This window comes from Portunus trituberculatus, chromosome 11, assembly GCF_017591435.1.
Source record: "Portunus trituberculatus isolate SZX2019 chromosome 11, ASM1759143v1, whole genome shotgun sequence".
Classification (NCBI taxonomy): Eukaryota; Metazoa; Arthropoda; class Malacostraca; order Decapoda; family Portunidae; genus Portunus; species Portunus trituberculatus.
In genome coordinates, this window is record NC_059265.1 from 109,433 (window position 1) to 121,932 (window position 12,500).

Sequence of the window (12,500 nt, forward strand, 5' to 3'; positions counted from 1 at the left end):
GCCATAAATTCAGTGTTATTGAAGCAGTGGGTCTTAAAATGCCATCAGAACCTGCCAAATTGTCTTAAAAATGCAATCAAAACCTGCCAAACTGTCTTAAAATGCCATCAAAACCTGCCAAACTTTCTTAAATTGCACTCAAAATCTGCCAAACTCTCTTAATATTCCCTGAAAACATGTCAAACTGTCTTAATATGCCCTTACAACATGCCAAACTGTCTTAAAATGTCTTCAAAACATGCCAAACTATTTTAACATAGCACAAAACCAGCTAAACTGTCTCAAATTTCCCTCAAAACATAACAAACTACCTTAATATGCCCTACAAATCTGCCAAACTGTCTTCAATTTCCCTAAAAAACTCCAAAATTTTCTTAATATACCCTCAAAACATACCAAACTGTCTCAATATGCCCTCCAAACTGTCTTAAAATGCCCTCAAAACATGTCAAACTGTCTCAAAATGCTCTCAAAACATACACAACTGTTTAAAAATACCCTCCAAACATGCCAAAATGCCTAAAATTGGCTTCAAAATCTTACCCAGGCTAACCCAACGTACCTAACCCGACCAAACCTCCCAACACCACACACCACACCACTGACCTGCATAAGGAAGGGAGCCGTGTGACCTCAGCGTTGAGTGGCCACCTCCTCTCGGGTCACAGTGAAGTCACAGTCCAAGGAGTCCTGCAGCAAAGAGTCAGAGGTCACACAGGTCACACTGGGATAGTAATAATAGTAATAGTATTAGCACAGGAAGAGGAGGAGGAGGAGGAGGAGGAGGAGGAGGAGGAGGAGGAGGAGGAAAAAAAAAGGAGGAGGAGAGAGAGAGAGAGAGAGAGAGAGAGAGAGAGAGAGAGAGAGAGAGAGAGAGAGAGAGAGAGAGAGAGAGAGAGAGAGAGAGAGAGAGAGAGAGAGAGAGAGAGAGAGAGAGAGAGAGAGAGATTGAAATAGCAAAAGTTTATGAAATGACATTTATTATTTTACCTTTTCTTTTCTCTTTCTTCTTCTCCTCCTCTTCTCATATTCCTCCACCTATTCCTTCTTCTTCTTCTTCTTCTTCTTCTTCCTCCTCCTCCTCCTCTTCTTGCCTTGGTCCGTCTTTCTCCATATTCTTAACACAATCTGAAATTAATATTAAAGACTGGATTAATATTAGAGAGAGAGAGAGAGAGAGAGAGAGAGAGAGAGAGAGAGAGAGAGAGAGAGAGAGAGAGAGAGAGAGAGAGAGAGAGAGAGAGAGAGAGAGAGAAGAGAGAAAGAGAGAGAGAGAGAGAGAGAGAGAGAGAGAGAGAGAGAGAGAGAGAGAGAGAGAGAGAGAGAGAGAGAGAGAGAGAGAGAGAGAGAGAGAGAGAGAGAGAGAGAGAGAGAGAGAATTGAAATAGCAAAAACTTTATGAAATGACAATATTTATTATTTTACCTTTTCTTTTTCTCTTTTCTTCTTCTCCTCCTCTTCTCATATTCCTCCACCTCTTCCTTCTTCTTCTTCTTCTTCTTCTTCTTCTTCTTCTTCTTCTTCTCCTCCTCCTCTTCTTGCCTTGGTCCGTCTTTCTCCATATTCTTAACACAATCTGAAATAAATAAAACTGGATTAATATTAGAGAGAGAGAGAGAGAGAGAGAGAGAGAGAGAGAGAGAGAGAGAGAGAGAGAGAGAGAGAGAGAGAGAGAGAGAGAGAGAGAGAGAGAGAGAGAGACTAATAAAAATTGATAAATAAAAAAAGATATTTGTGTGAAAACCTTTTAAAATGGCACATCTATCATGAACCCTTTGTCAGCGACTCCGCCACCCACGCACTGCACAACCCCCACCCCCCGCACCGTGTTCTGTTGGGGGTGCTGACGTAGGAAGACATTCATTTCATCCCTTGTGACATGAAGCCACTTTTTTGCCATAAACTTTTTGAAAATTATTGTTGGGTTGTCCACAAAACGCTTGGCTGCCGGGACACTGGTCCACACACACAGCGACTGTACCACCTCGTCTGACATGAAGAGCTGGAAGCAGTGCAGACCACTCATGTCATTCCTTGGTACATCAGGATCAAAGCCACAAAAATCCTCAGTCAGGACCAGACCAGTACCGGGACGCTGGTCAGCAAAGGGATCAGATAAGACAGAGAAAGTATGGAGGGAAGCATGCAGTGCAGGGCTGCCTGGCCGCTCCTCATCCTCCACACTTCCATGTCCACATTTAAAACCATACACTCTTTGGCACTGTCCCCGAGAAACCATCCCATGCGCTCGCCTCGATTCCCGGCTCCCCCTTCGCAGTTCCTCCACCCAGCGGATTTGACATCACATTAAAAGAGAAATATATGGTATATAATTTTGTTTTTGTGTAGGGGTTCCTTGAGACATGTCATGTATTTGAAGGGTTACACAAGGCTAAAAAGATTGAGAAACGCTGCCTTATTCGTTACCATATTCTCTCTCTCTCTCTCTCTCTCTCTCTCTCTCTCTCTCTCTCTCTCTCTCTCTCTCTCTCTCTCTCTTCTCCTTCATATTCATTTTCTCTTCTCTCTCTCTCTCTCTTCGTTTTCATATTCTCTCTCTCTCCCTCTCCTTATGCGTTTCCATATTCTCTCTCTCTCTCTCTCTCTGACCAATAGCGTGGCTTCATATATGTGACGTCAAATCAGCTGGGTGGAGGAGCTGTGAAGTGGGAGCTGGGAATCAAGGTGAGCACGCGGGATGGTTTCTTGGGGACAGTGCCCACTCTTCTAAACCAACATATATGCTTTCCATCTCCCTTAATTGTCATCCTCACTGCTTCCATCACTTTCTTCCTGGGAGCTCCTGGCCTCACTGTCCTTTTCTGGCAAATATTCCTCATGTGAGTCACTAATGAGGCCTTCTGATTGACTCTCATTGTCCTCAGAATCCTGTAATTCATCTAATAGAGCCAGCTCACCCTCAGAATCCCTCAAGGGTGACAATGACAACACCATTACACCAAACTGGTCAGTAACACACTGCCCGCCGGCCACCACCCCTCCCCTCAGGCCACACGGTCCCTCCTCTCAAGCCACCGTACCCAGTGTCCCTGAAAACAGTTAGTCACTTTGTCACTGAATCATAAAAAACACACAAAGCGAGTAGATGAAGCACTGATGGAGCGATGGCATGCATGTACTTCATCGCTTCAGGAGCAAAAATTTTAAAATACCTTGAAATACCCTTAAAACACCCTAATATAGCCTTAAAACAGCCAAAAACAGTCTTAAACACCCTAATACACCCTCAAATAGCCTTTAAACAGCCCTTTAAAAGCACTAAAACAGCCTTAACCGATTACCGCCCAGTGGATCATGTTTGGTGATCTGTCTTTGATGGCCTGTATCTTAAACATGCTGAGCAAATTGAGTTTAGAAAAGTGTTCTTACAGTAAGCAGAAGTGGGAGGACCTATTTATAGCAACAACATTCAAATCTCCCCAGTGGTCACGTCATTAGGATTTAATTTTCGTGAATTTTTTGTTCATGTTCAGTAAAAAATGGTGATGAAGTGTATGTCATATTTCTTGATCCTTTTCACTATACAAGCACAACACTTTCTACATGACATGTCAGTTGAATTATCTGCCCTATCACACCATCTACCGAATTGCAAGTTCACTACAATTAGAGGTGACAAATATGGTCCACTGGGCGGAACCGTTATCAGTCACCCAGTGTGAGATTCACAGCAGCACAGCAGCACAGTTGCCTGTAGACGTACTGTATACATCCTCCTGATTCTCTGATATTGTGAATGAATACTTTACAGAGCATATACTTACTAGCTTGAAAAGTTATTTTGCTCAACAGCTGCGAAATATGTCTAATGCTCCTGTGAAATGCCTCAGTGTGCAAGAAGCTACACACTTGTTATGTAGTGAGGAGTTCAACGTTGATCATGATGCAGAAGTAATAATAGACTTGGTGAACATTCCTCCTGATGATGATCTAAGTGATGAGGATGAAGTTGATGATGATAATACACTTATACCAATGGTAAAAGATGTCCCTGGTGCCATTGAAATTCATAGTGTCCACCGGGGTAATTTGGACCAGGTTTTGACAAACTTTGATACTGTTCCCACATTTATTAAGATAAACTTACAAAAATTCTATGAAAACATAAGCAAGTTATTGCCTTTAAATCACTAAAAAAAAAAAAAAAAAAAAAAAAAAAAATCATTCATAGCAGATTCTTCAGCTTTGAAGTAATAAGTGTGGTTCACAGTTATCAAAAAAAATGGGGTAATGTGAACCCCCCACCGGGGTAAACTGAACCACCCATGGGCTAATTTGAACCACCCTTTATCAATGCAAAAAATTTATATATAAAAATGGATAAAATTCCTCAAAAAAATAGTTTTATTTCCTAAACATTGAGCGTTCCCATTGAAAATAGCAAAATGAATGGCAAGAAACAGTGTAGAACAAAAAAGTGTTACTCATAGACTACATAGCCTACTCATTTACTTGGCTACTTTAGCCAATGTTTTGGTGTAACACTTGAAGTTATTGTATTCAGTAAGAAGATTATTTATTCTGAATGTGAAAGTTTTATAAGGTCCCTATGAAGTGATATATAAGCATATAATAAGCAGATTATATGATATATTACTAATGGGCACTCCTAGCAGATGAAAGAGGATCAGCTGAGTAAAAACAGGGTATAGGCTCAGGGTGTCAAAAGACTGGTCACGTTAATTTTCCTTCCCACTCTGCAGGCTAGCGAGCAACAGGGAGCTGATTTTTTGTATAAAAATAGTACTGCTCATTGGTTTCCACATTCATTTTTCTATAGATTATTGAGGTCGCTATCACTCGCTAGCCTGTAGAGAGAGTGTGAGCGGACAATTCTAGCTTTTGAAGTCCTTTATAGGCTTGTGTCTTCATTAAAAATTTCCCTAAATTACCCTAATTATCCTAATAATCATAATTGGGTATATAATGAGTCTAAGCAATCCCCTTTATAAGCCAAAGATGGCACAGGGAAAAATATTAATGCATATTCTCAAAATATAAACAATTGCACACTAAAAACTACCGGTTCGATTTCCCCTGGCTGCATTTTCCTTACCGTAAATTAAACCAAAAAGTGAGCGTTAATTGTGAGAAAACGAAGCTAAATAAAGTATTGCTGATGAAATCATGTTAAAGTAGAGGTAAAACACTCTATAATCATCAATTTGGAAGAAGATAGACAGCCGCGTCTGACCGCCACAACAAAGTTCGCCAAAACCGCTGATTTGGTAAACAAACTTTGCCGCACTTTTGTTTTGGCTACGATTCAGTGCTTTCAGTCATATAATTGTCATTTCTTTCCTGTATCGATTTTATTTTATCAAACCTGCACAAGAAATGTGAAAATAGTTACTTTCTATCGTGAAATGCTCTAAACTTCAAGAAGAAATTTATATATGAATTTATTGTAAATAAGAATGAGGCGGTCCGAATTCTACCGGTTCGTTGGACGGTCCAATTTTCCCCGGTCGACACTACCACACAAACCTGGCCAAGGAATGAAGAAAAAACGACGTCTGGACTGTGTTGATACACCAGTGTGGAGTAAGAAGGTTAGCGTTAGTTATTTGTTTAGTATTATGTCATGTTTTGTGTTAATAAAGTAATATGATGATGATTAACGTGTATTCACCAGATTCTTTATGTCATGTTTACTCAGGTATTTGTCTGTGGCCAGAATTACTCAAACACTAATTCATTGATTTTTCATCATTACTGTTGGAGTTTTAACTTGGAAATGCATGTAATGCTAAATATTTACTAAAGTGCTGTTTCTACTTCCAGGCACATGATACCACGGTACTCCAAGTGGGGTGAGATGTCAAACCAAACCGAAAAGCTGAAGGCCAAACTGCACCAACAACTTGACGGTCACACACCAGTTGACATCTTTGAGGATATTTCACCGACGACATCTTTGCGCTCATAAAGCGAGAAACAATCCGTTATGCACACACAGTGAAAAATGATCCCCTGTTTAGCTTGGAAGACCATGAACCAAAAGCCTTCATTGGCTTCCTGATCTATTCTGGGTACGTCACTCTTCCTAGCGAACCACTTTACTGGTCTGATGCTGATGATGTGGCTCAAAATACTGTCAAACAATTAAGCTCTATCCAGGAACAAGTACTTGAAGATAAAAGCGTACCTACATGTACAAGACAACAACAGTCGCCCACAAGATTGCACAGACAAGGCTTTCAAAGTCCGGCCCTGATTGATATGCTAAATTCTTCATTCCAGCAGTATGGTGTGTTCCATAAGACTTTATCTGTTGATGAAATGATGGTGAGATACTATGGTCATGATGGCCTCAAGCAATTGATCAGGGGGAAGCCCATCCATCAGGTTTGGGTACAAGCTGAGGTCGCTTTGTGGTGATGAGGGTTATTGCTACAAATTTGACCTGTACTGTTGAAGTGTGACGTCGCACTGTGCATGGAGTGTTTTGCAAATTTCCACACACGTACATGAATATGAGGTCGAATGTTCATAGCAACAAATACAGTAATGTATATTTTGTGGATGAATAGCAGCAGTGCAGCAGAAAGTGATATAAAAGAGAAATATGTGTATGCCAAGTATTAGGACTCATTTTTGCTCATGTACAATTTATGAATAAAAAGGTACAAATTTGAAACATTACAATTAGCCCAATTTGTAACTAGAAAAATACGCAGATGCTAAGTATACTACGAAAAAAGTATAGAAACCTTGATTTTTCCTTTACTAAGGTAAGTATATGCAATGGGGCCGAGACGCTAACTGATCCGCCCGCTGGATCATTTATGTCACCCTCTGCAACTCACTTAGGCTTTGACTTAAGTTATCATGATTTTTCCTTCAGCATGTCTTGGTTAGGTTACAAACACACAGCTTGCCAAAAGTACTACAATCTCAACACGGGAAATAGGTCTGGGTGTTAATGGGTTAAACACCCTTAAAGCAGCCTAAAACTGCCTTAAACACCCTAAAATAGCCTTAAAACACTCTAAAACAGCATTACATATCCTGAAACAGCCTTAAAACACAGCCTCAAAGTCTTCAAACACCCTAAAACAACCCAAAACAGCCTTAAAACAGCCTTCAATACTCACAGTTGGCTAGGTGTGTCCCAGCTGGTGCAGTTGCCATGTTCCATCCCTACATAGAGCCACTTCCTTTAGTACGGCCGGTGATCCTGTAGGGAGGAGGTGGTGGTAGTGAAATGGTGTGGTTTTGTGAGCATCTGATGTGGTAATGTTGGTTGTTTGTGGTGGTTGTGGGTGTGGTTGGACAGTGGTGGTGGTGGTGGTAGTAATAGGAGGATTTAAAAAGTAGACAAATATTTTCCGGCCAAAACAAGTGAAAAAATTGAGGTTTATGAGACAAAATTGTAAGAAAAAAAAATGCTTTCACACACCCCACACTCACCAAACACACACCACACCAGCACACACCATTCCCACACCTGCACACACCAGCAAACCACAAAAAACCCTTTGCAAACACTGGAAAATGCAAAAAAAAAAAAAAAAAATATATAGTAGTTTACACAACAAAAAACATTTACACACACCACACACACACACACACACCACACCTGCAGAAACCTTTCCCACACCTGCACACACCAGCACAGTACACAGCTTGGTGTGTGGAGGGAGATATGGAGGAAAGAAAAGGAGGTGGTGGAGGGAAAATGAGAAAAATTGTCAGGTTTTGAAGTGAGATTTAGAAAAGTACTATTTTGACTATGATAGGAGACTCAAAATTGGAGGGAAGGTGGAGGAAACATGGAGGAAATAGTCTATGAAAGGAAAAGCCTGGAGGTAACCTGTGGAGGGAGATATGGAGGAAACAAGACAAACATTACCTAACCAAAACGCACCAAATATTACCTTAAAATATTGCATCACACAACAAAACACACACACACACACACACACACACACACACACACAACACACACACACACACACACACACCAACTTAAATCACACCTGGAAAACGCCCACAATAAGTTTACCCTAGCCAACCCACACCAAAAACAATAAACACTATACATAGGTAGCTATAGTTGACATTACAAAAACATACAAAAAACACACTTACACACCCACCACACTCACAGCACACCTGCAGACACCTCTCCCACACACACACACTCACCTCTCCTCTGGAACTTGGTGAGTGGAGTATGTGGAGTTTTGCCGCAGAGAGGGCACAGGCAGCCCGTCACCACCAGCGGCTCTCCAGGGACCAGTTGTGACCTTGTGGCAAGCCATGGTGCACCTCTGGAATAGTGGTAGTTGTTGTAGTAGTGGTAGTAATAGTATAAGAATCTAGGGTATTACTGCAGAGTTTCACCACAATCAGCTACGTGTTTTTTACCCACCTCAAGAGATCGAGCTCCTGATTACGAGTAATTTGAACCCCATATATACTAGGTGCAACATTTTGAATGGCGACACAGATTTTTTAAAATTTAAGCGTGTTTTGGTGATGAGCCGTGACAATAGCCTCCCACATCAAACCCTGCCGCACACTGATGGTGTCAGGCGCTCGCGGCGGCTCGGCGGGCTCCTGACACACCATTGTCTGAGCATGCGCTTAATTGTTTACGCTGATTGATTCTGTTCTTTGAAACTGAAGCGGCGGCCAAGGAAAAATAAAGCATAATTATTTCCACCAATCACGACGGCCCCTGAGGTTAGGTTTAATTGGGTTAGCTTAGGTTTAGTTAGGTTAGGTTGGGTTGGGTTGGGTTGGGTTAGGTTAGGTTGGGTTGGGTTGGGTTAGGTTTGGTTAGGTTAATTTATCTTTAGTTAGGTTAGGTTAGGTTAAATTAGGTTGCGTTGGGTTGGGTTAGATTAGGTTGGGTTAGGTTAAGTTGGGTTGGGTTACCTTACCTTAGGTTTAGTTAGGTTACCTTCTTTTCTGGACCAAACTCATTTTTTGTGTTCAATTTCGCCTTGTTTTTAATTCATTTACCACTTGTTTGTTGATGCAAATCATATGATGTTTCGGGGATGTAAAAAAAATGGCTTGATTTGCGCCAAAAACAAGTGCTATTTTAATTCAAAGCAAGCCAAAATCTAACACAAAAAAATGGTTTCGTGCAGAAAGGGCAAGGTGGTGAAGCTCTGTAGGTTTCGCCATTTTGCTCATGCCAACATTAGCTTTAAAGCCAACCTCAAGCTTTAATTCAAGAACACCTTTTTGCATTTCTGGTTGGAGGCATCGCTTCTTTATAGATGGGGTTAACAATGGAAGGTGTATGGGTGCATAAGGTATCTATGGAGGCAATATGGGGCGCAACAAGGCGTAGGAGGGCAGGAATCACCACCGCATATATGTGCATGTGCAGTACAAGGTGAAAAGGACAATTACAGAATACAACGAGACCTGGACAGGCTCATAGCATGGGCAGACAGGTGGCAGATGGAGTTTCATTCTAAAAAGTGTCAGCTTATGCATTTAGGTAAAGACAACACAAACTTTAACTATGAGATGGAGGGATGTTGGCTAGAGGCAGTAGAGGAGGAAAGGATTTAGGAGTAGTGATAGACAGGACTATGAAATTTTCAAACCAATGTTTAGAAGCAAGAAATAGGGCAAATAGGATCCTGGCTTTTATAAATACAAATGTTAGTTATAAAAGTAAGGAAGTGGTGCGTAGCTTATAGAATTCCTATGTTAGGCCCCATTTAGAGTATTGCATACAGGCCTGGTCACCCCACTATAGGCAGGATATCAACATGTTAGAAGCAGTTCAGAGAAGAGCAACTAGGATGATACCAGCATTAAAGCGCCTGGAGTATAGAGATAGATTAAAGGAATTAAACATGTTTTCATTTGAGAGGAGATGTATAAGAGGGATATGATAGAGTTATTTCAAATGTTCTCAGATACAAACTACATAGATGTGAGATCTTTCTTTACCTTAGAGGAGGAAATAGGACTACAAATCATGGCAGGAAGATTAGAAAGCAAGGCTGCAGGTTAGATAGAAGAAAATATTTCTTTAGTCATAGGGTGGTACACTTCTGGAATGCATTGCCAGAGACGGTTGTAAATAGCACTACTTTGACAATGTTTAAAACAGATTAGATAAGCACTTCAATTTATTAGATTTATAATTATGTATAGCACTGCATGATAGTTTTATAAGAAATTTACTATAGTTAAACAAGACATGATCCCCATGTATGGGGATCACAGATTGTAGAGGAATTCGCTGCAGGACTTAGCCCTGTTAATGGGCCAAATATTTAGAATTAGTATATAATGTATTGTGTACTTGTAAGTGTATCTTTAAGTACTGATGACGAGGTCGCTGTGCGACTGATACAGGATGACCTAGATGGGCCCTGGTGGCCCTTTGTTATCCTATTATTTATGTATGTTATGAGGCAACAAAACCACAAACACTCAATTATTTTCACTTGGCAAAACTTTTTTCACCTTAATTGGCGCGTCTCACTCACTCTACAAACTTCACCTAATAACCATGTACACGCACACACCTGGGAATAACTCACCTGCTCCACAAAGCTTCAAAACTGTCAATCTCAACACAGAGCTAACAATGGCCGAGGTTTCTCACACGTCTTCTACGCAAAATGTCCACATCATCCTATACACTTCCTCTATCACTCAAACTTCTTATAAATGCAAAATCACATTCAAATAAAAGAAATATAATACGAAATGGTAAAGGAAAAGGAAAATAACATGTGTATTATATTCCCAATACCGAAATGGAGGTGTTTGGGTCACACATCATAGGATAACAAAGGGCCACCAGGGCCCATCTAGGTTATCCTGTATCAGTCGCACAGCGACCTCGTCATCAGTACTTAAAGATACACTTACAAGTACACAATACATTATATACTAATTCTAAATATTTGGCCCATTAACAGGGCTAAGTCCTGCAGCGAAATCCTCTACAATTTGTGGTCCCCATACATGGGGACCATGTCTTATTTAACTATAGTAAATTTCTTATAAAAACTATCATGCAGTGCTATACATAATTATAAATCTAATAAATTTAAGTGCTTATCTAATCTGTTTTTAAACATTGTCAAACTAGTGCTATTTACAACCGTCTCTGGCAATGCATTCCAGAAGTCTACCACTCTATGACTAAAGAAATATTTTCTTCTATCTAACCTGCAGCCTTGCTTTCTAATCTTCCTGCCATGATTTGTAGTCCTATTTCCCTCCTCTAAGGTAAAGAAAGATCTCACATCTATGTAGTTTGTATCTGAGAACATTTGAAATAACTCTATCATATCCCCTCTTATACATCTCCTCTCAAATGAAAACATGTTTAATTCCTTTAATCTATCTCTATACTCCAGGCGCTTTAATGCTGGTATCATCCTAGTTGCTCTTCTCTGAACTGCTTCTAACATGTTGATATCCTGCCTATAGTGGGGTGACCAGGCCTGTATGCAATGCTCTAAATGGGGCCTAACATAGGAATTATATAAGCTATGCACCGTAGACACTGGAGACGCAGGGAGAAGGGTGTAAGCGAGTGTAAGTATTAACGAGAGAGGGGGGCGAGTGAGAGGCTGATTGAGGCAGTGAAGTGTGTATTGTAGGACAGAGTGGCGTGGTACATGTGCAGATAATCTATTCATTTGTTAATTTGTTTGTCCATTACAGGAATGGGCGATCCAAGGCCAGGGGAGGAGTTCCGGGCAGCCTGGCAGTCATTCTTCCCTCACTCACTGTGGGTGGTGTGGTGTGGTGCCATTACTCCATTGTAATAAACTGTCTTCACTGCCTCATTGTGGTGTTGTCACTAAGTAATAAATTGTGTAGAAATCTTTTTGTTATGGTAAATTTGCTTTCCTGGGAATATTTGTGCATGGGTGGTTTGTGAGTCGCCTCAAGCTGGCTGAGGTCACTGTCTCTCACACCAATATTGCCGCCATTAACCTCCCACTCACTCTAAACAATAACATGGCAGAAATTAAAAACACACTAATTAATTTAAAGCTTTTTATTTATTATCATGAGCAATACAAAAACAATTGGAGAAAGGATGAACTAATATGAACAAAATGACTCCTTATCATGAGGGATAAAATTGAATAGCATCGTAAATTAAGAAAAAAAAACTGGAAAATCCTCAATGATAAAAAAAAAAAAATGGTCCAAAATACTGCACTACTGGCCAAAAAATAGGAAAAATTTGTAAAAAACTGGCCAAAAAAACAAAAATGGCCCCTAAAAACAGTAAAATAGTAAAAGACTGGTCAAAAAAAACCAAAAATGGCCCGTAAAAACTGTACTAAGTCGAAAATACTCGAGAGAGTCTCCGGAGACAAGGCAGATGCATACTGGAGCTAAAATTAAATGCAAGAGTCTCCCTACACTTTTATTCAACAATTCTTCACATTATAGTACATTGCCTGCAAAACTCTACAAATATTTTCAACTTAATAGTAAAAAAAATGAATAAACAATGAATAAACAGT

At 40.3% G+C, this 12,500-nt stretch overlaps 1 long non-coding RNA gene across 2 annotated transcripts in view; it reads right to left on the reverse strand.

Moving 5' to 3' along the window:
* Nucleotides 1–10,565, reverse strand: part of LOC123502249 — a 13,942-nt gene extending 3,377 nt beyond the window's left edge. Inside the window, exon 1 of one of the 2 annotated variants that reach the window (XR_006673832.1) lies at nucleotides 10,545–10,565. This is a non-coding gene — a long non-coding RNA (uncharacterized LOC123502249). Of the gene's footprint in view, nucleotides 1–7,118; nucleotides 7,148–10,544 lie in introns of those variants that run through there. The other variant, XR_006673831.1, reaches the window with a different exon arrangement.
* Between the last annotated feature and the right edge of the window lie 1,935 nt (nucleotides 10,566–12,500).